This window comes from Crocodylus porosus, unplaced genomic scaffold (assembly GCF_001723895.1).
Source record: "Crocodylus porosus isolate Cpor-Errol unplaced genomic scaffold, CroPor_comp1, whole genome shotgun sequence".
NCBI lineage: Eukaryota > Metazoa > Chordata > Crocodylia > Crocodylidae > Crocodylus > Crocodylus porosus.
The window spans coordinates 16,173,051-16,198,645 of NW_017728926.1; the positions used below are offsets into that span (position 1 = coordinate 16,173,051).

At 40.4% G+C, this 25,595-nt stretch overlaps 1 protein-coding gene and 1 long non-coding RNA gene across 2 annotated transcripts in view; one reads left to right on the forward strand and one right to left on the reverse strand.

Annotated features, from left to right (window-relative positions):
* Positions 1-2,562: 2,562 nt before the first annotated feature.
* Positions 2,563-24,995, reverse strand: LOC109314432. Its single transcript, XR_002102284.1, has 2 exons — positions 21,040-24,995; positions 2,563-2,651 (listed from the first exon to the last, which is right to left on the reverse strand). It is a non-coding gene; the product is annotated as an uncharacterized LOC109314432 (long non-coding RNA).
* The window catches only part of CUNH1orf159 (chromosome unknown C1orf159 homolog), a 32,986-nt gene continuing 23,267 nt past the window's right edge, over positions 15,877-25,595 (forward strand). Inside the window, exon 1 of the mRNA XM_019541603.1 lies at positions 15,877-16,049. The gene's annotated coding sequence lies outside the window, so the exon portion shown is untranslated. The remainder of the gene's footprint in view (positions 16,050-25,595) is intronic.

Below are 25,595 nucleotides of genomic sequence, written 5' to 3' on the forward strand. Positions count from 1 at the left end.
TCCTTTTCCTCCCTGCTTCCAGGGACTCATTGGTAGGCATTATACTGAAATCTGTTTCCTTATAAAGTACTCCTTTTGGGATGGCCTTATATTCAAACATAACTCCAAACACCCAGGAGCCACAGGGGTTTGACATCTAGATCCAAAGCCTGCAGCTCAGTCCCATGCCAAGTATGGATTTGTTTTTGCCAGAGGGTTGATTGAGTGCAATGTATTGGATTTTCCAACTCAAAACCGCAAACACTAGCCAGGGCAACAGTGACCGAGGACACATAGGGGACAGTTTTGATTCATGTAGGCTAGTACACAGGAAAGTAAAGGGCAACCACTCCTCCTTCATGTCAACCTAATAATATCACTTCTCCTTTCTGTTCCCCTATTAGTGTGATTCTGCTTGCAGGAGCAAAGTTGGTTTTAGGACATGTGACAAGTAAGAGGGCAGGGAAAGCTGAGCTATTGGACTTGGTCTGTAGGCTAGGTGTCTGAGATGCCCGGCAATTTGTCATTAGCTTCATGGGCTCATTTTGCCCATGATGGCTCAGTTACTATTCAGGGACTGAAAAACTATGAAAAACCACAAGTTTCTTGTAAAGCTGAGGGAGGCTTTGATAGGAAATCATGCTGAGCCTAGGAAAGCTGCAGAATTGAACTTAGGGCCCAATCCCTAAGTCACTGACAAAATTCCTCTTTACATCAGCGTCATGGGCTCATGACCTTAAAGAACGACATGGACAGTGCACACCAAGAAATGGAGGTGAAATCTGGGGGCTACCAGTCTTGAAGTAGCCACCCAAGAAGGAGTCTTTCTCTTTTACCTTCTGTTGTATATACTAGTAGATAGATCATTGCAAATCCCAGTAAAAGCAGCTCAGAGAACTACAGCTGGAACCCTTCTGTGCTGATCATTGCTGAAAAGAACTGAAGCAGCAATAGGACGTGCAGTCTCTAAAGCGGGTTTTACCAGCCTATGACGCACTATTAAACAATGTTATTAAACATTTACTCCCTCATAAAAATGTAATTACTGCAGCCCCTGCATAGGGAGAACTCATTTAAACACAATCTATATATTGTAGCTCTTGTTTGGTGTCATTGCTTGTTTTATGTTTTCTTGTCGTGGTAGTCAGCTTTTGAACAGTATGGGGTCAGACTAACCTTACCTAAGTTTTGCTTCAGCGTGCTTATTAGGTATACAGGCTCTCTCGTACCACCAGCTCAAGTTCACAGTAGAAGACTGTCTTCATAGAATAAGGGTGCAATAAGAAGATAAGGAGGCAGTGTCATATAGGAGGCAGGGCACTTGAGTAGAATCAGGAAGTCTGGGATATAATCTAGGCTTTAAAACTGACATAATGTGTAACCTTGGGCAATGCCCAAACTTTCCCAAAATGTCCATTAAACGCCTGGTCCATGGGCAATTGAAAATAATGTCATTCTTTACATTTACAGCATAATTTTTGAGTGCTTCCCTACCTGAGTGCACACTTAGAATTTGAGTTTTCAGAGCAGAATCACCATTTTGAGTGTTAATTCCTCTGTGCCTTAATTTCTCTGTCTTTAAAATGTGGGAGAAAATATTTACTGAGCTCTGAAAAGCAATTTGAGATCTGTATCTGAACATTACTAAGATTACTATTACTGCTGCTTCTATAGTCAGGTTGCTGCATCAAAACAAGTCTCCATTTGGGTGTTTTACAGGTAACAATAATTTAAATCAATGTTTATTGGCTATTAAACACTGGACAGTTTTTAGTGGCTGTGTCTTTTTTTTTCTGCTATACTTTTGATAGCAATAGGAAAATTCTTCAGCTGAGAGGAATGGATCTTTCTGAGGGGTTGATAATGTGATATGGAACATTTCAGCTCTAGGTAACCAATTTGTATCTAGCCCATGTCAGTCTCCTAAACAAAAAATCATTATCAAGTAATAGCTGCTCAACAGCCTATGTTAAATGAGTTGATGAGTCTCAGTTCCTAGTGGACAGGCGTCCACAACAGCGACACAGACTGAGGCACAAAAGCAAGCTGGTGCATAGGAGTGGGGAACATATGCTCCACTGACCCTGTAGCAAGCGCTTTATGAATAACTAGAGGTCTTCAGAGCTGTCAGTCCTAGCACCGTTCTTGAGCACTAAATTTCCTTTAAAAGTAAATAACAGAAACAACGAAGGATCTGTATGAGAGAAGTTCACAGGCGTTTATTTACCTCTGGTTGTGGAATTAGATAAAGCAGCCTCGCTACTGAATCATGAGTGGAAATGTGGATAATTCATGAAATTATATGCTCTGTTTAGCTTAATCATGGCTCAGTTCTGAATCTCTTGAAAGGATATTTACCTGTAGAACCAGATTACCTCTTGCTGTGTTATCTGAGGGCAGCATGTGCTTTGAATTAGATTTTCAAATAGTATCTCCTCCACCCATCCTCCCTTTACACAGTGGAGAATTTCTCATGAAGTAGGAGGCTTTTGACAGGTCGCAAACTGAAGTTAATTGCAACATTAGGCCTTTTCTCTCCTCATTCTTGATCATTTTAACAGAAGGCCCTTCTCCTATCATCACTGCAGATAATAGGTTTCTATTTATGACTCTCGCTCTCAATCAGAAATAAATTTCCTTACTGAAATTGCATTGTAGATGAAGGAGACCATCTGTAAGGAAAAATAAAACAACCTCAGTTATTTTATATCTGTAGTGCACATATGCAGAATTATTCACCGACCAAGGCAATTAAAATTTCAAATACTCACTTTTGCTGAATTAATTCTTGATCTGCTATAAATGTCATCTGGAGACACCTAATCAAAAGATTGATTTTCTTTTTGATGTGTAATAACTCGCACCGCGTCATTTCACAACAGTGATACACTACAATATGATGCAAAATAACACAGATTCATAACGGACTGTGTAGCCAATCATCCAAAAATCAAAGCGCTCGATTTTCTTACTGTAACTCCACGGACTTGGGTGGAGTTATTCTTGATTTACACCAGTCTGAGAGGAGACTCTGACTCACGGAGGTTTCTTTTTTTTTTTTAGAATGATAAAGATCATTTGGGATATGTCTGGAAATACAAGCAACCAAAAGAATTATAAGCTATCTGTGTCTGTCTTCATTCTGCAAAATATAGGAAAATGATGCCACAGCTTTTAGCACGTTGGTCTGTAAATGAGAGGTCTACCACGAGGGGTCTCTCCAGCACTGCTAACCATTCCAGCCTACCCCTGCAGAATGAGTCATCTCGTTGAAGCGTCTGGTCAGAAAGTTTTGATACTCTGAGGGCTGCGTTTGCTCTATCTGTTTTAAGTCTGCACAACCCCAAAGAGTCTGCTTATCATACAGTTTATATTATTATTGTTTTAGATTACACCCAACACATTATTTGTGGATATCTTCTGCTTTTGCATCCTTCATGCAGCAGAAATTCTTGCAGCCTCCTGGAAAATCGAGTTGTTTCTGAATCTCCTTCATTGGAGCCCAAATCTACACAGATCACATCTTTTTATTTGTCCTTTGGACCACAAAGAGCACCAAATTTCCCCTTTCTCTTTACAGTCATAGCTGTTCCTGTGACAGTACAACTAGTGTAATCTTTTGCTCCCCAGGCATCATTTGGAGAAGGAATGAAGTAAACAGGCTATTCATGCTCTGATTGTGCTAGGCTGTGGTTTGGGATGGGGAAAGGACCAGCATGGTGGAGGGATGCAGCTGAGAAATCTACGTCTTGTTAATCCTGCCAAGAAACGTCATAGGAAGCTATTGGGGCTTTGGAAACTATTCTTGCCCTGGGGTGGTTTTACTTCTATCTCAGTAGCCTGATGGGGACCATAGGAACAGAGCACCAGAAGGGGTTTCCTGAGTTATCAAACCTAGTCCCTAGCATTTGTAGGCAACCAATTTTCGAAGCTGGCCCAGAAGAACATCTACTTCAACCCCTGTAATCCACTACATCCACAAAAAACTCTGTTAAAAACCTTCCACCTTGCTACAGGTGACGAACAGGAGAGAGAAGGGGGAAACTAAAGTTTTATCTGTGCAGTAGGAGGAAATTAGTCAGTTTAGGTTTCTTCTGCTGCCACCCACATAGTTCCCCAGTGCCCTGCTGAATTAATCAGAGTAGGCAGCAGGGAAAGATTTTTGGCCATTAAGAACAACTTCATTTCCCTTTAAGGTCATTCTACAGGACCCAAAGTAGCACAGAGAAGCCACCAAAAATCAGGCAACCAGGTGCCAGGCCATTTCAACCCTGCCCTTGACATGGATTGATTTAGCGCTCCTGTCTGCAAGAGCAAAACATCTTTTCCCAGAAAGTGAGCAAGCCATACAAAAAGTTTCTTGGCTTGGAGATCGGTTTGAAATAAGCTCCTGATATCTTACTGGGTGGTCAGAGGTGGCATACATAAGAGCAAGAGATTAAAGCTGAGAAAAGGAGCATTAGCTTAGAGATCAGATAGCATTTTCTTACTATGAACTCTATTTGCCTGAGGAATTGTCTCCCAGAAGAAGAGGCAGAAGCTTCAATGTCTGACTCATTTTGCTACTAGATTCAATGAAGCATATGAGACTCTACGGTAGGATAAATCTTGAACTAGCACACACACCTGGACAAGATGACCTACCAGTGATAGGTATTTTCTGTCGCTAATTTTTTGGAGCACAGTCCTGAAAGGTGCTGAGTGCCCATTAAAGACACAGAGTGACTCAGCTCCTACTGACTGCACAGGTATTTATGGTGCCTACTTATCGCACAGAATCCTACTTTCTGATTCCAGTAGTAGGGAAGTAGCATCCTTAACCTTTTTATTATGAAGCTTAGAAAAATAGATGCTAGGAAATGGCTCAGAGTGTATCTAAAAACCACAGGAACAGATTATGGCCTCTTTGTAAGGTCAACTTGGAAGGCAAAAGGGCACAAGCAGCCCTTTTCTCCTTGGTTTAAGGAGGAAGCAGATATTATTTGTCTGCTGGCACTTAAAAAAGCAAGGATAGGAGACAAGTTGGTACTTCCATGGAAACCTCGGATGAGAGGAATGCTTGTGACTCCTCCCTGACATACACCCTGCAACCTGCACCTGTTATATAGATACAGTAATAATCACAAGTCAGCACAGTTTCCCTTACTGACACTACTTCTGCAATAAGTGGACAGAATGCTCTTAGCTATCACTACACAGCCTACACACTTTCTTTTTCCCTTATCTCATCCCAGCGGCTTGGCTCTAGCCTGTTCAAAAACAGCAGTTTCCTAAAACTTGAAGCAGGGATGAGATGTGTGTTGTTTGATTTTCCCAGATCCCCAGACATAACAAAGAGAGATTGCCCCTTCCCTGCCTCCTACTTGCCCTGAATAGAAATGATGGATGGAATGGAGACACTTAGAGAATACAGTTCTTGCTGTCATTTTTATGCCCACTATACAAATATATATACGTGTGTGTGTGTGTGTGTGTGTGTGTGTTTTGCTCTCCTTGAGCTCTGCAATACTGAGAGTTGATCATCTATGCACAGTGGTGCTGTTATTTCATCCGTGACGCTTTAGTTATGGCCAGTACATAACTCAAAAGAATTCATAGCTTTGGTTCCTGCAATTATGCCTCCAATTTGATATTCATTTGTGTTATCATAATATACGGTTAATTATTCACCTGTTAAAGCTGCATTTCAGCAATGTCACTAAAATTAGGTGTGATGCTGGTAAGGAAGGACAAGAGAAGAAAATATCGGTAAGATATCTGTGTTTGAGAGGAGATGTTTGGCTTTAATTTTAAAGAACTTATTTGGGAAACTAAGCAAATCATACCATAATCTGAGCTTATAAATGTGTAAAGAAACATTTTGGTATAAACTCAACCCCAGTGAGATGCGGCAAAGTAAAAAGCAATCAGGGTTGGCACAAGGGTAAAATGCCCTTGCAGCATGTCAAATAATTTATCGCCATTACCCTTATATGAAGCTATAAAAAGGACATCAGGATGCTTTTTGTGCCTTCATAAAAGCTTAATTTATAACTTCATTGTAGGGTCTGGTTCTACCCACAAATGCTTTTTGACATACGGATCTCCTTTAGAGAAACAGTGTCTGTCTTGGAGTGCTGGCAAGAATCATCAGTTCAGTTAATGAGCCAAAGGGGGAAGAGAAATCACGAGTGACACCCTTTTAATAAATTTCTCCTACCTTTCAGATACGTATTTATTGTCCTGTTTTGGTAGATTAGGATAACAAAACACTTTGGGGTTATCGCTCCCTGGAAGCCTATGCATTTCTCAATGACTAATGTCAGGTTAGAGGGTACTCTAGGGTGGTTTCATAGAAAAGCATAGGGTGTTTTCATGATGTGGAGTTTAGTGATGGTGATACCAGAGTGAAAAATAGGACTTAAGGGGTCAAACCTTCAGCCCGTGTAAATCCGTATAACCCTACTGTAGTCTATGGAGCCTCACCAGTATACACTAGCTGAGGATCTGGATCTTGGACTTCACACGCGGTGCAACATAGGCTGACGACTGACAAGACAATTGGATAAGAGTGATGCATCTTGTATATTTTCTCCACATGTGCACATCCATTGTTCTTAAAAAACAAAACAAAAAACCAAGCCCTCCCTGTTCTTATTTTTATTGTTTCCCACTGTCACATCCTTTGTATATCTCTGTATGCCTCAGATGAAAAGTTTTGTGTAGCAGAGACCATATTTTCTCTTTTTTTTTATAGCACCTGGAAGAGTCAAGAAAGCAGCTTCTGGGTGCTACCATAAGAAGAATGTTTCTAATTGGTTGAGTTGATCTAATAAAATTCATCAGATTTACCCAAAGAACCTTATCTGACCATAAGATGAAGGTATTCCAGTGTGACTCTAGGCAAGGAATTGCAGGCGAGTTAGTTGGGCCTTGTGAAAGGTCTCTGAGATCTGGGCAGGACAAAATCTTCACTTCCCACAACTTGGGGCAGTCATACACCAGCTACTGACCTACGCTTGTGCTGTGGGGTGGTAGTAACCATTAATTCAGGTAGCTGGGAACCTACTGGCTACATCCATCTATTCTACAGGCTGACAACTCCCCTTGCTTGTACAATGGGGAAAAATGCCTCAAACCAGGATCTATGGAGTACTTTTTTCCATCTGTCCTAGGCACAGCAGTATTATAAAGAAACTTTTTGCATTTAGGCCCTTCTGTATTCATTGTGAGAGAGAAGTAGGATTAGGCCCTCAGGGAATAAATGACTGTAACAATGCCATGTACACTTAACTAAGGAAAGGGGGGGACTGATCTGTTTGTATACCATGTAGAAACTTCTTGAGATCTCAGTTTACAGGCTCTTACCAACATAAGTTTACATGCCTAATGCAAATTCCATCTTTCCTTCCATGCTTTAGAAAATGAAATCCTCTTGCAATGGATGTGCAAGGGCTATAGACTTCTCCAGAAAGACAGGCTCCATGCGGTCTAATCTCCTCAGTGCTTTGAATATTTACTCTGACTCCCTTAAGGCCTAATTCTTTGAGGTGTTAAATTCTCTCCCGGGGCACCACTGAATTCAAAGAAAGTTGGGGCATTTGACAACTCATCTGATCAAGCTTCTGATGCTAAGAGTTCAAAACATCAATCCCTGTCACTTGCTTCTGCAACAGTATCATGTGTTTTTCTGAAATTGAAATATAATTGCCACTCATAGAAAGACATTTCTGGTTTGTGTATAGAAATTTTGCAGCAATACATCATGTTTCATATCCAGCAAGTTACCAGATAGTCCTGGATTCTGAAAATGAAGCAGCAGAGAGCTGATTCTGAATTCATAAAAGAATTCATCAACTCAGCAATCATTTTTTATACATTCCATATACATATATGCATGCCTTAAAGTCTAAATGAACTAGCTATCTCAGAGATCATAGAATCTTAGAAAATTAGGGTTGGAAAGGACCTCAGAAGGTCACATCTAGTCCAACCTCCTGCTCAAAGCAGAACCATCCCCAACTAGTTTATCCCAGCCAAGGCTTTGTCTAGCCGAGTCTCAAAAACCTCCAATGATCGAGATTCTACAACCACTCTGGGTAGCCTGTTCCAGTGCTTTGCTACCCTCCCAGTGAGAGAATTTTTCCTAATATCTAACCTAAACTTGCCTTGCTGCAATTTGAGACCATTGCTCCTTGTTCTGTCACCTGCCACCAGTGAAAACAGGCTCATTCGATCCGCTTTAGAATCATGCTTCAGATAGTTGAAGATTGTTAGTAAATCCCCGTCTTTATTTCCTCTTCTCCACACTAGATAAGCCCAGTTTCCTCACCCTCTCAGGTACCCCAGAAATCATGTGCCCCAGCCCTCTAACCATTTTCGTTTCCCTCCAATAAACACTCTCCAATTTGCCCACTTCCCTTCTGCAGTGGGGTGGCCCAAAACTGGACACAGTACTCCAAATGTGGCCTTACCCATGCTGAATAGGGGGGGAAGAACCACTTCCCTTGATCTCCTGGAAATGCTCCTACTAATGCAGTACAGTATACCATCAGCCTATTTTGCAACATGGGCACACTGTTGGCTCAGATCCAGCTTACTGTCCACTTACAGATCCTTTTCTGCAGGACAGCTGCTTAGGCAGTTGGTCCCAGCCTGTACCAGTACATGGGATTGTTCCAAGTACAGGACTTTGCTCTTCTGGTCTGTCAGGGTAGGTGCTTCAAGGCCTAGGCCCCCTCTGGCCTGGTGTCTTCCCAGTGAATGATGTCAGGATATGGAAGGGTTGATGCTATCCCCCAGCCTCACTCTGGTGTTATTTGTTCTGCCTCGGCTTTGATCTTTCTTTATTAGGGAGCTGGTTCCAATGGGTGATAAGTCAGGCCTGTTGGAGGAATTTCTTTGTGAGGCTCCTTCTTCCCTACATTTTACTCTTACCACTTCCTTGTTGTTGACTGACTCCTTCTTTTGGAGGACAAGCCCCTTGTGACAAATACAGCATAAAGCCCCTTTAGGCTCTTTATACCATTCATACATCAGGTGAGAAAGATACAGCAGATGAAGTCCCTTTTCCCATTCAGGGTGCTGCCCCGTATCAAGCCTCATTAGCAGATTCAGACAGGTGAGTTCACTTGAGTCCAAACCCTCTTCTTTGGTTGATTCCCTCCCCCTCCACACACAGCTTCTCCCTTCTTATCAAATTCATTCAGGAATCCCCAACAGGAAAAGGGGCAAAATCAACTTATTCTTTTCCCTCTTCAGGGGGACAGGGGAGTAATTCACCTTTATCAATTTAGTTAAATAATCCCCCACAAAAAAAGAAAAAAGAAAAAAGAAAAATAAATCAATCCAAAGATGGCACTCATATCAGTTGGCTCAAGTTGCCCATTCCCCAGCAGGGTCCCATGCCACACCTCCCAGGTACTCAGGTACCTACCTGTTCACATGGGAGATTGTAGTCTTCACGGCTGGTCCTCCGACCACCCATACCTCTGGCTGCACTCCCTTTACCCACCAGTATCAGCCAGCTGGCATCAACCTGAGAGTTCTCCTGTGTCTTCTATTTCCCAGCACTGCTGTCTCTCTCCAGCTGCCCCTCTCCAGTGCAGGAGGTACAGCTCTAGGCTCCACCTCCACCAATACAGACCGAGCACTGGCTCTGGAAGTGTGGCGTGGTGCTCTGTTCCCTGGCAGGGTTCCTTCTCCTGCCTGGGGTAAGTAAAAGGGAAGGGTCACCCCCCCCGGTTTCTCTCCATTTCTGGGGGTCTCTTCTTTCACATGGTCCAATCCTCCAATGCATCTACATCTCTCAGAATCCTAGCTCTACCCTCCAGCGTATCTACTACTCCCCCCAGTTTGGTGTCATTTGTGAAGTTGCTGTGGGTGCTCTCCACTTCACCTTCCAGGCTGTTGACTAAAATATTGAACAAAACCAGACCCAGGACTGACCCCTGGGGCACTCCATTTGATACCAGATGCCAACTAGACATTGAGCCATTGATTACTAGCCTGACAATCCAGCCAGTTTTCTGTCCACCTTAAAGTCCATTCATCCAACCCAATACTTCCTTAGCTTGCGTGCATGAATGTTGTGGGGGACCATATCAAAAGCTTTGCTAAAGTCAAGGTATTTCACATCCACTGCTCTCCCCATATCTACAGAGCCAGTTATCTCATCATAGAAGGCAATCATGTTGGTCAGTAATGACTTGCCCTTGGTGAATCCATGCTGACTGTTCCTAATCACCTTCTTCTCCAAGTGCTTAAAAAAGATTCCTTGAGGACCTGGTCCATGCTTCTTCCAGTGATTGAGGTGAAGCTGACTGCTCTGCAGTTTCCTGGATCCTCCGTCTTCTCTTTCTTAAGAACGGGCACTATATTTTCTCTTTTCCAATTGTCCAGGACATCTCCCAACCACCAGGAATTTTCAAAGATTTTCAAAGTAGACCCAGCAGCTCTGTAGTCACATCAGATTCCTACTATAACCATCTGAGATTCATTAAAGTACAGGTTCCTGCTCTCATGCCCTACTGTGAAATTCCTAGGCCTGGGGAATCTTTGAGTATGGCTACTGACTTTCACTTCTGCCAGGAATCAGGACCCCCAATAGCTCACACTGTGAGACCCATCACTTTGTCTGGGCCTTGTCCTACCTGGTACATAACTACCAGAGCAATGTTCTTCTGGACGGCCAACACCTGAATTTAATGTGCATTCAAGTAAGTAGTTCTCTCTGAAGAGAGCACAATTCAGAATCTAGCTCTATTGATGAAAAAGAAATCTGATGACTCTCTAAAGCTTATTTTCACTATTCAGCACAAATAATAGGTGTCATAGCAGTGCATTTAGCAATAACAGTTAAACTAACTATATGTTTATCTGTTTTCCCCAAGCACCTTCTTAGATGCTTATCCAATGCACAGCAAACAACACTCAATAAACAATCAGGTTTTCTGTAATCTTTCTTGCCACTTTTGTTAGTGGTCCATTATGCCTGCAATAAACAAATGATTTCTTTTGAAGATCTTCAAACTTCCCATGGTCTCATGAGGTCTATTTTTTTTTCATATCCCCAGCTAAGATACTTCATAAGTTCCCAGATCTGTGGGTAGCTTAAGTTAAGTTTAACACAGTCTCTTCTCAGAAAATAAATATTAGATGTGGCAGGTGTCAGCAGGGAACAGATCTCTATGTTACATAAGATCTTTGATCAACACAGAAATCATGGTAGAAGAGAAACTGAAAGAAAATCCAGGAAGGTCTCAGTGGATTTGCCACTGAAGAGGACAAATGGAGAAGAAGAAGAAACAGAATAAAATATATTTCTAATGCTCTGCATATCTCTAAGACTCCATACAAAACCATTCATATGCTTTATAATTGCCCACAGTTGAGATAGAAATGTGTCCCAGAATCCCATTTCATATGTAAGGCATCCCTGGTGAACGTGGCTCCATTGTTGGTAGTTTTGATGTCAACTGGTTCTTTCTCAGATGAGCTACCTTCTTTCCCACTTTAGCACTACGTAGAATCTCTCTCAAGGATCTGAGGTAAAGAAAGGCCCCTATTTGTGTTCATTTAGGGCAAGGAGTTGCATCTTTGTTGGCTAAATTCAGGCTGATCCACCTGCAGTGACTTTAGGGAGATCTGTTTTGTTTAATACTTTGACTGAGATTCTGCTGTGCTTCAAGAACTTGTCACAGAAAGCATGGCCAGTGAGAAGTAGGGCAAAAGGAGGTTTTAAGCAGTCTTTGCACCCACAGATTCTGGATGGTTAAATGGACTCCTCTAATTCAGAGAAATCTCCATAAAACTGACTGTGAATTGTTCTGCACACCACAGAAGCACAGAGCAGGGGGGCTGGACCTGATGATCTCGAGAGGTCCCTTCCAGCCACTAACATCTATGAATCTATGAATACTTCCTACCACACTGTCATATGGATCAACTCCATCTGCACCTGGCACACCTGAATTTGTGATGAGGGGCAGTTTTGGGCTGCTAAGTGCTAATAGGAAAGAGAAGGGAGCAGAACTCCTCCCTCTGTTTAAATTTGCAGGGCATTCAAGTATGATCATAAATGAGACCTCAAATTTGTATGAGGTTTGGAAGCTTTTCTGTACTCTGTCCTTGATATCCTACAGGGTTTGCTGAACTGCATCTGGATAATGCTGCAGTTTACCAGTCAGAATTCCAGGTTCATTTGTACCAACATAACACTGGTGTCAAAAGAATAGCGGATTACAAGTAATCCACAACAAGCACACTTTCCCCAGGTTCCCAGAGAGCAAGAACAGGTGACCTGCCCACCATCATAGAAGAAACAGGTGACAGTATGATACTGAACCTGCATTCCCCAGGTTCTAGACTTAGCACCTTTACCTCTGGACCATCCTTCCTTACTGGAGTGCCAGGTATGCAGTTTAGGCATTAGGCTAAAGCACTAACCCACGCACTTGTCCACAGAACAGTAGGTTCAACTCATTTATGAAACATTATGTATATATTTAAATAGTTGTAGGGCAGGCTCGCTGAGAAAGCAGAGGAAGGTAGGTGCTATGGCTGTTAAAAAAGAAAAGGAAGACTTTTTTTCCATTTTTTGCAGAGCTGCCAATTTCTATCATTGAGATTTTGACAATAAAACAGAATGCAACAAACCCAGGGTTTATGGCTACATTTCTTGCTAACACAGCTCATGTTTAATTAACATTTTACTGAACCAATATAAGCAATACACAGGCCCCCCAGCCCTGGCATATATTCTTCTTTTTGGTGTTTCATCTGTACTAAGATCACAGTGCTGATTTGGTGATAAAATTCTTCTGGGAGGAGATTGTCATGTCATAAAAGTAAGATTGTGATGCCTGATCAGAACAAAACAACAGTGGTTTGCAGAAAGATGGGATAAACAGTCCATAAAGAGAATAAGTTATCTCCACAGTTTTCTTTTAAATGACAGTACCTCCTCCATTACCAGTGGCCTTAATAGCACTAGTATTATTAGTAGCAAAAACAGAGTACAGTATTGTGCAATTCATTTTATTGTACCACCCAAAAGTATTAGGCAGTCTGAAGACATACAGGCAGAAGAGGTCTTGGCCCTGTAGAAACCACATTGTGAATAAATAAGAGAGACATGAAAGGTAGAAAAAAAATGATACAGCCTATAATCAGAGTGATCACAGGGACAGGATTTGGGTTGGAAGATTATCATTTATATGAAGTACCTTTAATCAGAGCTTCTTTAGTCAGAGACACTCTCCAAAAATATATCAATTTGTTTATGACTAAGTGTGGCCCAAGTTCCTGGTGATAATAGTTATGTAATATGGATTCCACAAGGTGGCAAGAATAATTCCTGCTGTCTTTGTTCATTTCTTGCCTTGTACTGTATAGCATTTGTGCTCATTAACCAATTAGTCTTTGCAAAGCCACAGTAAGGAGTGCAGAACTATTATCCCCCTGGTGCACATAGAGGAAATAAGGCACAAAGAGTTTTTCAGAGGCAGGATTAGAGGCCAGGAGCTTCTAGCTAGTAGTCCCATGCTCAGTCCTTCAGGCAAAGCTGCTTCTCACTAACTTGGCTGGTTCAAGAATGACTCTGCAGAGCTAAAACACAGAACATGCTCCAGGACAGCCAGAAAATTGAAGTCACTTCTGAAAATACTGACATATGCTTTTGCCTAAGTTAGGGGAGAGAGTTTTTGTTCCTGTTTTTCCTGAGTGACTGAATACATCCTGGTTATTAAGGAAGTGTCTATAAACTGTAGCCAGTGTTCACTTGCATTAACCCTGTTGTTAAACTGCAGATAAACACAGACATTACTTTACCATGCTTTATAAATGAGAAAAATGAATCTCTGTGGTTACATTTTTTATACTTATGTTAGCATGTTCGGATTTAAGTCTTTAGTTAGATCTTTGCATATTTTGAGAAAGTCCCAGGAAGTCATCTTTCAGCGATTCAGGGAGTGTTGAAATACTGTCTTGTGGGTGGACAGCATGTTGCAACTGGACCCAGAAAAATTCAGGTATGATCCAACATAAGAACAGTGTCTATTAAAAGTATATGGAGCCTGATTCACTAGCTGTAAAATAAAAAAAAGAAATGTAAGGGTTGGGGCAGGGAGGGAATGAAACAGCCCTCTCTTTTGTGTAATGCAATGTAAGGAAAGAGTTAAACATTCCAGAGCAGCCGAGCTGATGTTCAAGCTACTGCAGGTGCACCCACTAAAAGGGTGTTAATTGGTTAGCAAATGAGAATATATAGGAAGCTCTGTGGAGGTGAGGGATTTTCTTGTATGTAAGGGTCAATGAAGGAATAAGATCAGTGTAAGGGGCAATAAGAGGAACTGAAAAAAACAGATGTTTAGTTATGTGCTGCTTTGTTACATATGGTTTTTAGAAGGCTTTAAAGTTCAAGAAGTTGAGCTACAAATGGATTCTGGCTGACAAGAGGGGGATTATGTAAGCTTAGGAATCTATCATAGCTTTATTAATACTGGGAAACATCCAAAATAGTAGCAGGATTCTGCTACGTTCTCAGGTTTCCTAGGCACTTGCAAAACCTTGCAGTTTACCCATCAGTCCATCATGCTTCTAAGATGTCTTAACTATAGATATCTGGGATCATCAAATTTCCTTCTAGGATTTTCTCTCAACTATGTCTTGTTTCTAATGTATGTTCAGATGGGAAGAAAATGTAAGAACATCCTGCTGCTTCATTTTCAGTAGTCTCTCTGTAATCTCTCAACACTGTTTCTGAAAGTGGACATCAAGGTCAATTTATGGGAACTATAGACTAGGAGGGAAGCTTTGGGTTCAGTGGACACCTGGTATCTAACAACGATTTAAGGATGTTTCAAATTACTTATGAGAGAGGATGGGGAAAATATTACACTCTAGGCATGTATGATAGCAAGACAACTGAAAAGGGAAACCAAACATCTCAATGTTCTTACTACGCAGCAAATGCAGGCTGACTGTCTATAATACACTTTATGGGAAAAGTGCTTTTTTTTTTTTTTTTTCTCTCTTCTTAATCTGCCTTTCAACCATCCAAATGATCATTTTACTGTAAGAATATTTTTACCACTGAAACTTCTTCTGCTCTTGTCATTACATCTTTAGAAACCACACCAAATTCTTCTGTCTCTTTAGAGTTTCCACCTTTCAGTTATTTCTGTTGTTACTCAGTCCCCTCATGACAGACAGACTCGGTTCTGTTTCTGAAAGTGTACACTAAATATCCTATAATGCAAAAACTTTTGTAGGATGGCACAGACTTACAGCCATACTTTTTTGACTTTTACTATTCTTAAGTTAATGAGGGATACTATGGATTTAAATTTTCGTGAATGGGTCATCTTAAGCTAAACCACTTTTGAATACAAATGCAAATACTGGAGGTGGCAGAAGACTCCTCACTATTCAGCACAAAGGTTTTAAGTTGAATTCCGCTTGTAAATACCAGGTTACTAAAAAGCCCATTCTGTTTTCTAGTGAGGGGGGCTGAAAGAGAGTCTTCAGCTTCACTGGTGTGAATTCATGGCACAACCATGAATATTGATATTGGCACTCTGTATCTGTCCTCGTGATTATTGAGAGGGAATGTCCATTTTTGTAAAAGGATGGCACGCTCTTTATTCTGTATGCAACTCGCTCATACCATTTGAATTAAACTGTGAATGTTCTGGGTAGGAGAGAGGCATTTACAGATTATCAACTGTTTGCTCAGGAAAGGAAAAAGTAAACCCCAAGGGCAGCATGATAAATGGCAGAAACCTCATGCTTAATAAACCCATACAGAAGGAGAGCTATTAAATTACCCAGTTCAGTAGCTGCTAGAAGCCCCTTGGCAGGAAATCCTGTTGCGCAGATCTTTGTTTTCCTGTTACTTCCTTTTGCAGTGTTATTTTTTCATCAGAAACAATCAATCTCATGAGGTCTGCGAAGGGTTTAAAGGACTTTCTTTTTTTGTGCTCCTTGACTTTTTGTTTTGTTCCCAAGGTCCTTTTTATAGATCCAAGGGCTGTTCAAGACAGTTTCTCCCAGACACTTCTAGTGCTCTTTTTGCTCACTCAGGGAAATCTGTAAGTATTCGCATTCCAAGCTGAGTTTTCTGTGACTTACGGCATTAAGTGTTCTGTAAGGGGAGCGTGAAATGTGAAGGAGACTCTGAAAAAGAAAAGGATGATGAATCCTGGTAAATGTAGACAGGTAGGGCAAAGACTTCCTGGAGTTCAGATCAGAGAAGTCCTTAAAGGAAACTTGCTTTGATTTTTTTTTTTTTTTTTCCTTTCCCAAAAGCACTTTGAGGTGTGCTGTTCTGATTATTTCTCAGCTGTACTGGAGACAAAACACTTGTTTGAGCTGAAGCTGAGATCTTATGGTGCGGCATAGTAGGAGAGATGTTTGCTTCTGTGCACGTGTATCCATACAATGTTCAGAAACCTGTCAGAAACCTATGATTATTTTTCTCTCTCTCTCTCTCTCTCTCTTCCTCTTTCTGGCTTGAAAACAAGAACATTCCAGTTGACACCTAACTACATAGCATACCTCTAAAAGAGAGCCTCTACAGCATGCAGAAGTCTGTGACTTTAACTCTCTTTACATCCAGAATGCTAAAAAGCAAAAGACAGAATTTCTGCAATATGGGAACAATTGTGTAGCCAATCAACAGTAATTACGTGTTATGCATGTGCTGCTTTTACAGATGAGAGCTTATTATCGCTTAGGTTGATAAGTTCATGTAAGTTTTTTTTATGTAGCTGGACAGTTTTAAAAATGAAAGCAGAGCTACAATCCTTAGTATTGTGTAGCGGAAAATATTGAGCCGGGGGCAGGGGACTCATGGCTCAAAAGCTGTAGAGAGGTGCTCAGACCACCTGAAGGTGCAACTAAATGCAATGCTTTGCTTCTGCAAAGATCAAGCTCCCACTGTTTCAGGCTGCTGAAAGAAAGGATCTTGGAGCAGAAGAGTGACACTGCCTGAGGGATACTCTCTTGCATGTCAGGACTTCTAAATCCAGTTAGGCCTTTTTGGAAGGACCATGAAATTAGTGTAATCTCTCTAACTTCCTATAAATGGTTCTCTGTAGGCTCTTCTGTCACTTGTGCTTAGACGTACGCTTAGTGAATAGCAAATCTAGTTAAAACTGGCCTGTTTCTTCCAAGAAGTGCTGTTCAATACAGTAGTACTTTGTCAAATTAATCAGATATGAGAGCAAAATTAACCCTAGTGCTCAAAAGAATTTTGATACTTTGTTGTTCAAACTCCATAAGAGTTATTTCTGGATTTCCCCAAGGATATCACACAGTCATTCCTACCCACAACTTTATAAATAGGGGCCTACTTAAATCACGGTTTCACGATTTTGGCAGAAACCACAAAAAATGGCAGTCTGTGATCACTGCAAAAAAAGGCATCGGCTGCAGTTTCCCCAAGAAATCAGCCCAAAAACCCAAAACAAACTTAATAAAAATAAAATGCTGGCTCCCCAATGGGAGGCAGAGGTTCTTGTTACCACGGCCAGAACTTGTAGCCTGCCTGGGAAGGCACCAGCAGGCAGGACAGCAGAAAGGGAAGCTGCCAAATGGCAATTGCCCCATCATGCCTCTCCGCCAATCAGTGCCAAGGGGTAAGGCTACACAAAGGGCAGCCAGTAGTCAAGATGGTGGCTGTGCCCTCCTCCCTTCCCCACCCCCCCAGGCCTCTCTGCCAATCAGTGCTGAGAGGTGGGGCTGCCACAAAATGACTGCAAAATCGGCTCTTTGACCAAGCCATGAAAATGGCTTTCTCTTGATGCCAGTTAGGTGGGTCCCTATTCACAGCACACCATGCTATTTACCTTGCAAAACCAGATATTGCACATTTTTCAATTTTTTATAAGATATACAATGAACACCAGCACATACTAGACCTAGGGAGGTCCTTTACATCCCCACATAATCCAAGTGTGCTTCCATTGCTATTTAGTTTTTGTGCTCATCACACCAGATAACCCACTCAAACAAAACGCAATTTATTTTTTTCAATAAGCTTAAATAAGAGACAATATATTGCTCAACGTAATAATAGAACCTATATATTGCTAAAGGTATTGAAAAAGTTAAGTTTTTAATGATTGTCCTAGAGTGTTTTCTTAAACGTGTTCTTGTATTTCACCTTTGTACTTGTAGCAAGAGCTTTGAGTGTCTAATGCAGCGTTTCTCAACCCATGGGTCACAAAAGTGGGTCACAAGAATATATGAAAGGGTTGCAAATGAACTTTAAAAATGGATTTTCCTTTTAAAGGAGAAAAAGGTGGGCATCCATGGCTTTTCCCTTACAGGTTATCAGACTTCCACCCTGGGGCTGCCGATGCCCCACACAGCCACTCCCTGTCCCACACGTTGTGGGGCATGGGCCTGGGGATGGGGGCCAGCATGTCGGGAGTGAGGAGCACTGGGTAAAGACTGGCCATCGATGTTTACAAATGGGTCCTGGTACAAAAAAGGTTGAGAACCACTGCTCTAACGCATCTACTTATGCCTCTTTTTTCTCCATCCTCCCCAAATGGAACACAGGTCATGTCTGACATAACCCGGAGAACTAGGAAAAGCTGAAGTCCTTTTAACAGCAATGTATATAATTATACCTCTGTGGTGAGGAATGCATCGTAAAATGCATGATATATGAATAATATATTCATCAGGTTTAATTAAATTTCCTGCAGTTTTACATTTTTGACCACTGTGCACATTAACAAATGAATTGTGTGCAAAAAACCAACAACCCATACAATTGCATACAAAGCTTTTGATCTGTATTACAGTTCAGAAGTCCATAAGGAGGAAAGCTACTATTATCACAATACAGTTGGCTGAATAAAAGTTACAGTATTTAAAAAGAGTTTAGGTATTAAAAGGCAAGATGGAAAAGAATTAATTTCCTGGCTATACTGTTCTGGTTTCTCAAATTAAGAGGAGTTGAAATACAACTCATGGTAGAACAAGTAATGCAATAATTTTTTTTTCTATTTTTGCTTAAAAACAAGGACCCTGTAAGAGTTCTTATTTTAGTATCAATCTATTCAAAATTTTACCCACTTACACAGCCTCAAGAATAGTCTGTATTCTTATTCAATATTTCTCCAGGCAAGAAGGGACTTTAACATTTAGCATTAAGAAGTATATTGCTCTGTTATACTTGGAAGTTTGCACGCCAGATCAATCCTAAAGTTTAACTATAACATGTAACTTTTGTGTTTTTACAATTTTTTTTCCCAACCTTTGACAGATTTACCAGTCCTTCCTAAAGAAACATACCTACTCCTTATTGCTGAACTAAAATTATTAGTAAGCTCTTGCTTGTAAGCATTTCCAAATGTCTGTAAGAACTATATTATATATGTCTCTATCTGTTGTCAGCATGACTTCAGCACTGAATAGCCAAGCTAGTATACCCGTGGCAAGTACACTACACTCTATCCTTCATAGCTGTATGAAAAATAAGCTTTTTTTTTTCTGTAGGAGTATTTATAATGTATGTCAACACTTTAAAATAGGACCATAAATGAAGAAAATGAATAATATCCAAAGCTAAAAGTTTATTGTCAATAAGAAGATGTATTTTGATGCAATAGTGGAGCATCCCAAACCAACATGAATACAGGATTAATTTGCATGATTTTTTATCTTATTTTACAGACTGTCTTCAAGATGCATCCCAATATCATCGTTTGCTCCAAATAACTGTGTGTACCAAGCAAACCCTCTGTAGTACATCAGGCAGTGTTGTCTATACAATTATTTATAAGAGAGGTTTTTGCTTAAAACCTCGTTGTCAAGTGGAATCTAAAAGACTTTTAATTTATGTATCACTTTTCAGGTGCACTCCATCTGCCAATCGACTACCACTGAAAAAAACAGTGAATTCAACTGCACAATTGATTCTTGCTTTTCACTAGTAATGCAGTCAGTCATTCAGCTATCATAGCTAAAGAGTCTCAAATTGATAGCAAATAGGTTTTCACTCAAAAAATCCCAAGACAGAAGTGTCACATTTAAAAAACCATGAACAGTATGAAGTGACAAGATAGCCATGTATTACCAGGGACCATTCTGGTCCTGAAGGTACCTCCTAAGTACACAAAATAACAGTTAAAAAATCCTGTAGAACAAACCGACTGTGCAATACAATATGCTGGGTATGTCCTGACATTCTCTTGATGTCAATGAAATACAATAGAAGAGAGTGCCGTGGAAGACTAGCAGGGATAACACTCAAGTGGCAATGTACTTTACAGAAAATGTAGTTGATTACAAGTACAGCTATGGCCTCTGAAAACCTTTCACAAATCTAGCAACACACGGAGGACTTGACCCACATGCATAATGTTCTTGCAGTCCTGTCCAAATTCAAGCAGATGCTATGTGTAAGGACAAGTAAGGTTAAGTGCTAGACACAGTTTTATGTTGAGCATTAATAAGTTTTTACACCTCTACAGAACAGCCTCTTTACTTGCAAATATGCCCAAAAAAAGGGATGGGAGTCAAGAATGTGATGGGCAGATTTTGAGATGTGTGTTTAATTATCAGTAGACACATAGTGACATGCTTTCTGCTTTGACCTTACTCTCGTTAGGTAACCAGGATTCCCTCAGTTACATAGCAGCACCTTCTTAATACAAGATTAAGAGGCTCCCACATCATTCATTAATTTTTATGACGTGTATTCATGTGCAATCCTTTATGTACATTTGTAGGACCAATCCCCAAATTTCCATTGCTATATATTTGATATTGTACTGATAGTAGCTATTTAAAAGGAAGACCTAAAAATAACTTGGAATAGAAACAACTCCTTATGATGGCTACAGTCTTAAAATTAACCAATATGCAGGAAAAAAAATACCATGAAATCTTATCTTGTAGGGGGAGGAAAGTACCTGAGTTGTGCTATTAGCATATTTGATACTAACACCCCAAACCACTCTCCTGTCACAGTAGCATTTTTGTTGTGTGGCTTGTCATATAAACTGCATCACATGGATTACTAATCTCAGTTCCCCACTGTAAATTAGATACAGATCATCTTACCTGGCGTTTTCTTCTGAACTTCTGAAATGCCTCCTGTATGCTCTGGATCTCTGTTTCTTTTTTATTTTTCTCCTGATCTACATCTTCAAGATACACTGTGAAACTGCAGTATTTCTTCATTGTTGCTTCCACGCTTTTTTCTAGGCAACTATTTTGGACCTGCAGTTATGAAAAAGTTAGCTACATAAATGAGTTGTAACTTGAAAGCCATTTGGAAAGGCAAATGATATCTTTGTAAGACTAAATTACATTACAATAAATCCTGCTTGTAAAAGACCTTTTGGTACTTATAGTATAATTAGAAGAAATAGTGGAACAAAGATACCCAGATGTTCCATAAAAAGTGGTCTAGAAATATTCTTATAGGCTCTAAAGTAGAATCACCCACTTGAAAGAGCTCATTGGTTGAAATCTATCTGGCAGGCACTCCACAGGTGAGCTGCTCCACTTTACAGAAACAGTCAATGTGAATTGATAAACTTGCAGTTTAATTCAAATTTCTAGTATAGCACATTAATGTCTTGATGGAGGAGTACTTGCCTTAGGAAGTTTTTTTGTGATTCCTCTGTCTTATGCAATAGATATAAGGTAATCTCCCACCTACTTCTCAATTGTTGCAGTTTTGCAGTTATATTTTGAATTTTCTGTGTAAACTGCCTAATTTTGTATAATCTTGCCAGTAAGAATCAAACCATTTCTAGCAAATACAATATGTAATTTAGTTTGCCCAAGGGTGTTTCTGTATAAGCAAGGAATATGTGCATTTCCCTGGCTGTCATACAGAAACTTTGCTACCATTATAGTGGACTACAAAATTATAGCAACCAGAGACAGATTCTCTTGACAAGACACAAAGATTACAACCACTAGTATTTATACTTTGGTTATGTAGGTCAATTCTACTCCAGTGTGATAACTTTCTGCATGGGTGCCCAACTACATGTCACAAAAGTAATCTTGTAGGAAGGTAACAGGATAAGCAAATTCATTTGCAAAAACACAAAGTATCATTTGCTGTCTGGCATGTACTGTTTGATGTATCCTACTGCAGACTCTTAAAATAACTCTGTAAGAATTGCTATTGAACACTGAGGCCCTGATTTTTCCCCCATGTATCAGTGTAATCCTCTGAAGTTAGTGGAACTACAACAGTGGGAAATGGATGCGAGAGAGAGAAAACAGTCAAGCCTGAAGCTTATCTTTTAGCTCTGTTTGAGCTAAAATAGGCATCCCTGCATGGTCAATGAGAAATAATAAGTTTAAGAGAATGGCTTTGAATATCAGATATTTGTTTGCCTGCCAATCCATTCACTTAATTGACACAATCTAGAAAGTAAAAATACCAGAGATTGAGACTCATCTTGGCCAATTTGGTAGTGTGAGGGTGTTTATAAGGGTTGACACTTTTTCAGGTCCTATAGGTTGCATGGTACAGCTGCATCTTTTGTCAAGCGTTGCACTGCAGCACAGGATGGCAGTAGCCTGGGGAGGGGGATTCGATCAGCAGTTTGTCAAGTGGAACATTGCTGCACCCCCTTCAAATTACCTACCAGGAGAATAAAACACTTCCAAAATAATGCCAGCATGACTCGAAGTTGTGCATCTCTCATAATCTGATTTTAATATCCCAAATCTTTTGCCTTAGAAGTAGTGAGACTCACCGGAGCTCTGCCATTGGTCAAGATAATGAATAAGGGATGGACTATGCTCAGATACCTCTAGCTTTCTACAATAACCCTCAGTCTCATTGCCATCCTCCAAAAATACATCAAATAAATCTTCAGGATCACAGCATCTCTTCAGTCATAAAGCAAGCTGGATTTTTTTCCTGCCTTGGATAAAAGGAATCAGGTTATATGTCAGTTTGTCTTTAGCAGCTTTACAGCATGCCTTCGTATATACCTTTCTGTAAAGGTAATTGCAGCATTCTGTAACATATAGACTGAAAAGTTATTGCACGCACAACCGTACGTGAGCAAGGCAGAATTAGGTCTCCCTATGGGCATGGTGGTGTTTCGCCAGCCCCTCAGATGAGCCTGTGTATGATTGTCCCTTCTGTGTGTTGGAGGCCTTCCTCTCAGCACTCCTGGTACTGCTTTGCTATACCCAAGACCTGCTTTGCCTTTCACTTTCAGAGGCAATGTGAGTAATGGCCTCAGCTAACAGCTCGGTGCACCAAATCAGGAAGTCATAAATGACAGGAAACTGTATTGTGCAGAAAGAGATAAATAAGAGGCCAGAACTGAACATCTATTTAAATACTAGAGAAGTGACTAGACTGACATTAATCTTTCATGCCCACAAGTGGCAGAAAAAAGCCCTTTCCATGCTAGCAACACAAACACTCCCCCATGGGCTCCTAGTGATAAAATACCATTGATAAACTACAGATAATATGGTCCAGAAAAGCCATAGCTCCCTTTCTGGTAGCTTTGATAAACATCTTTACTATCTTGGGTCTTATCTCCCAGCTGCTACTTCCTTTCATTTAAAGGCAATTTACAATTCTCCCTTATGTCTACTCCAGAACATGTAACATTCTTGGACATCTCTCCTGTCAAGCATACTTCTATCAGATGTTCTTTTATCTGTTCTAATGATCCCCCCCACACCATCTCAGAGAGCTGCCTGGACATATTTCATAGGGAGAACTAAACAAGCAGGAGCAGAGGAAACACTTCAATAGTGCTACATAATCCTTTAAAAAAATCAGCATTGGCTCTATCGCAAAAACAGCTTCTATAAATCATGCACCCATATTTAGTTAATTGTCTCAGCATGTCTATTAGCTTGTATAGTGCACGCACAGGATGAGACCTTATACCATCCTCACTTGGAAAGATTACTGCAGAAATCTGGCTGGACTGCATGCCTCATTTATCTACTTAAAGCCAGCTTTCTCTTCCATGCTGAGAAATGTGTGTCCATGGACAGAAACCTAGTTTGGAAGGACCATCCTCTGATTTTTCAAGTGGTGCAGTAGTAATGACTTTGGGAATTCTAGCAGCCAAGATAGGTAGTTAGTGTATTCATTTACATTGCCAACATTTGGGATTCTTTTCCAGCAATTCTATTTCACAGCAGTGCTGGACTCTGAATTATGCAAACAGAACAATTTAAAGAACTGGCTATGGTTGTCAGCGCATAGAATTTCCTTCTACCTTGTAAATTATTGAAATGTTTTGCTGATTCCTGATTCAAAAAGCACCCAATTTTCCATCTACAAACTTGAAAGTAGCATATCTTGCTCAGCACGGGCACGTTACATAGAAATGACACTGAGAGTTTTACAAAGTCCCCAGTTATTGAAAAATGCAATAAGTTTGGGTATTGTAAAAGCTAAACTATTCAAAGGATTTGAAGGACTGGCTCTTGCATACACTTGATCTGGTACTGTGATGTGACTGGACTCCTTTTTCATTATATATATTCAAGCAAGAGTTTCATTTGTGAAATTCTTATGGGAGGGGATGGTAACGCTACAAAGAGCTTATGAAGCTTCAGAACAAGCTCAAAGTGATATATTCACTGAACTTTAGCGCAAACCACGGTAAACAATGCAAAGCAGGAGAGGAAATATATATTTTTAGCACTTATGTCCACTGTGCGTTTATAGTGATGGACAGAATAGAAAGTGGAGAGAAGGGTGGGGCTGCTGTCTTGGTTAAATTCGGGGAAAATGTATGACATCAACAAGACAATCCCTGTAAGTTAAAATTCAGGGTCATTATAGTAAGCCCTCTCCTCAATATTTTAGAGAACCTCAAAGTCCATTTGTAGAGATACAGACAGCTTGAAGAGGTATATGCTTTAACTACAAGTAATGCCTCAGGATATTCTACAACAGAAGTTAGCAAAGAAATTCTTGCTATTTTTCAGTGTTTACTTTGGGCATCTGTTTATGAGAAGCTATGACATATTTATCAAAAGTGTCAAATAGAATTACAGAGCTGACAGCAGAAATTCAAGGAATATCTTTTTTATTTCTTTTCTTTCCTTCTTTATGCCTCTTGGGCAAGCTAGTCTGACTGGTACCACAGGTTTGTATAGTGTGGGTGAAGCACGAGGAGTGCTCTCTAGAGGTTCCCCAGCATCTTTTTGTGCTAAGTGTCTTCCTTGTTCTCAGGGAGTACACTTAAAAGGAGTCTTCCTGCAAGATTTTTGCTTTAGCTTTTGGGCACTGCAGCTTCGATACCAGGCTGCTTTCCAAAGCTACTAATCTGGAAACTTCAAAAGGCGTATATTTTTAAAATGTAAACCAGCAGCTTGCTGTTCAAATTTTCTTAAGCTTTCCAGTTATCTTCCTATTTGCCCAGCCAGGAAAATATTACTGGAAATCCATGCATATCTGGAAATGCTTTTTGTAAAGCAAGTTTCACTATTTTTATTTATTGTCAATTTATTTCTCCCTTTACTAGAAAGGCCCATTTAAACATCCAGACGAAAGCAATGTTCCAAGGATTTTCTTTTAAATATATGTACTCTGGACTTCCAAGTTTAAGGAATGGTTTGTCAAATTGGAATTTTGTTAATTACCCCATGGGCAATGCCTCTCT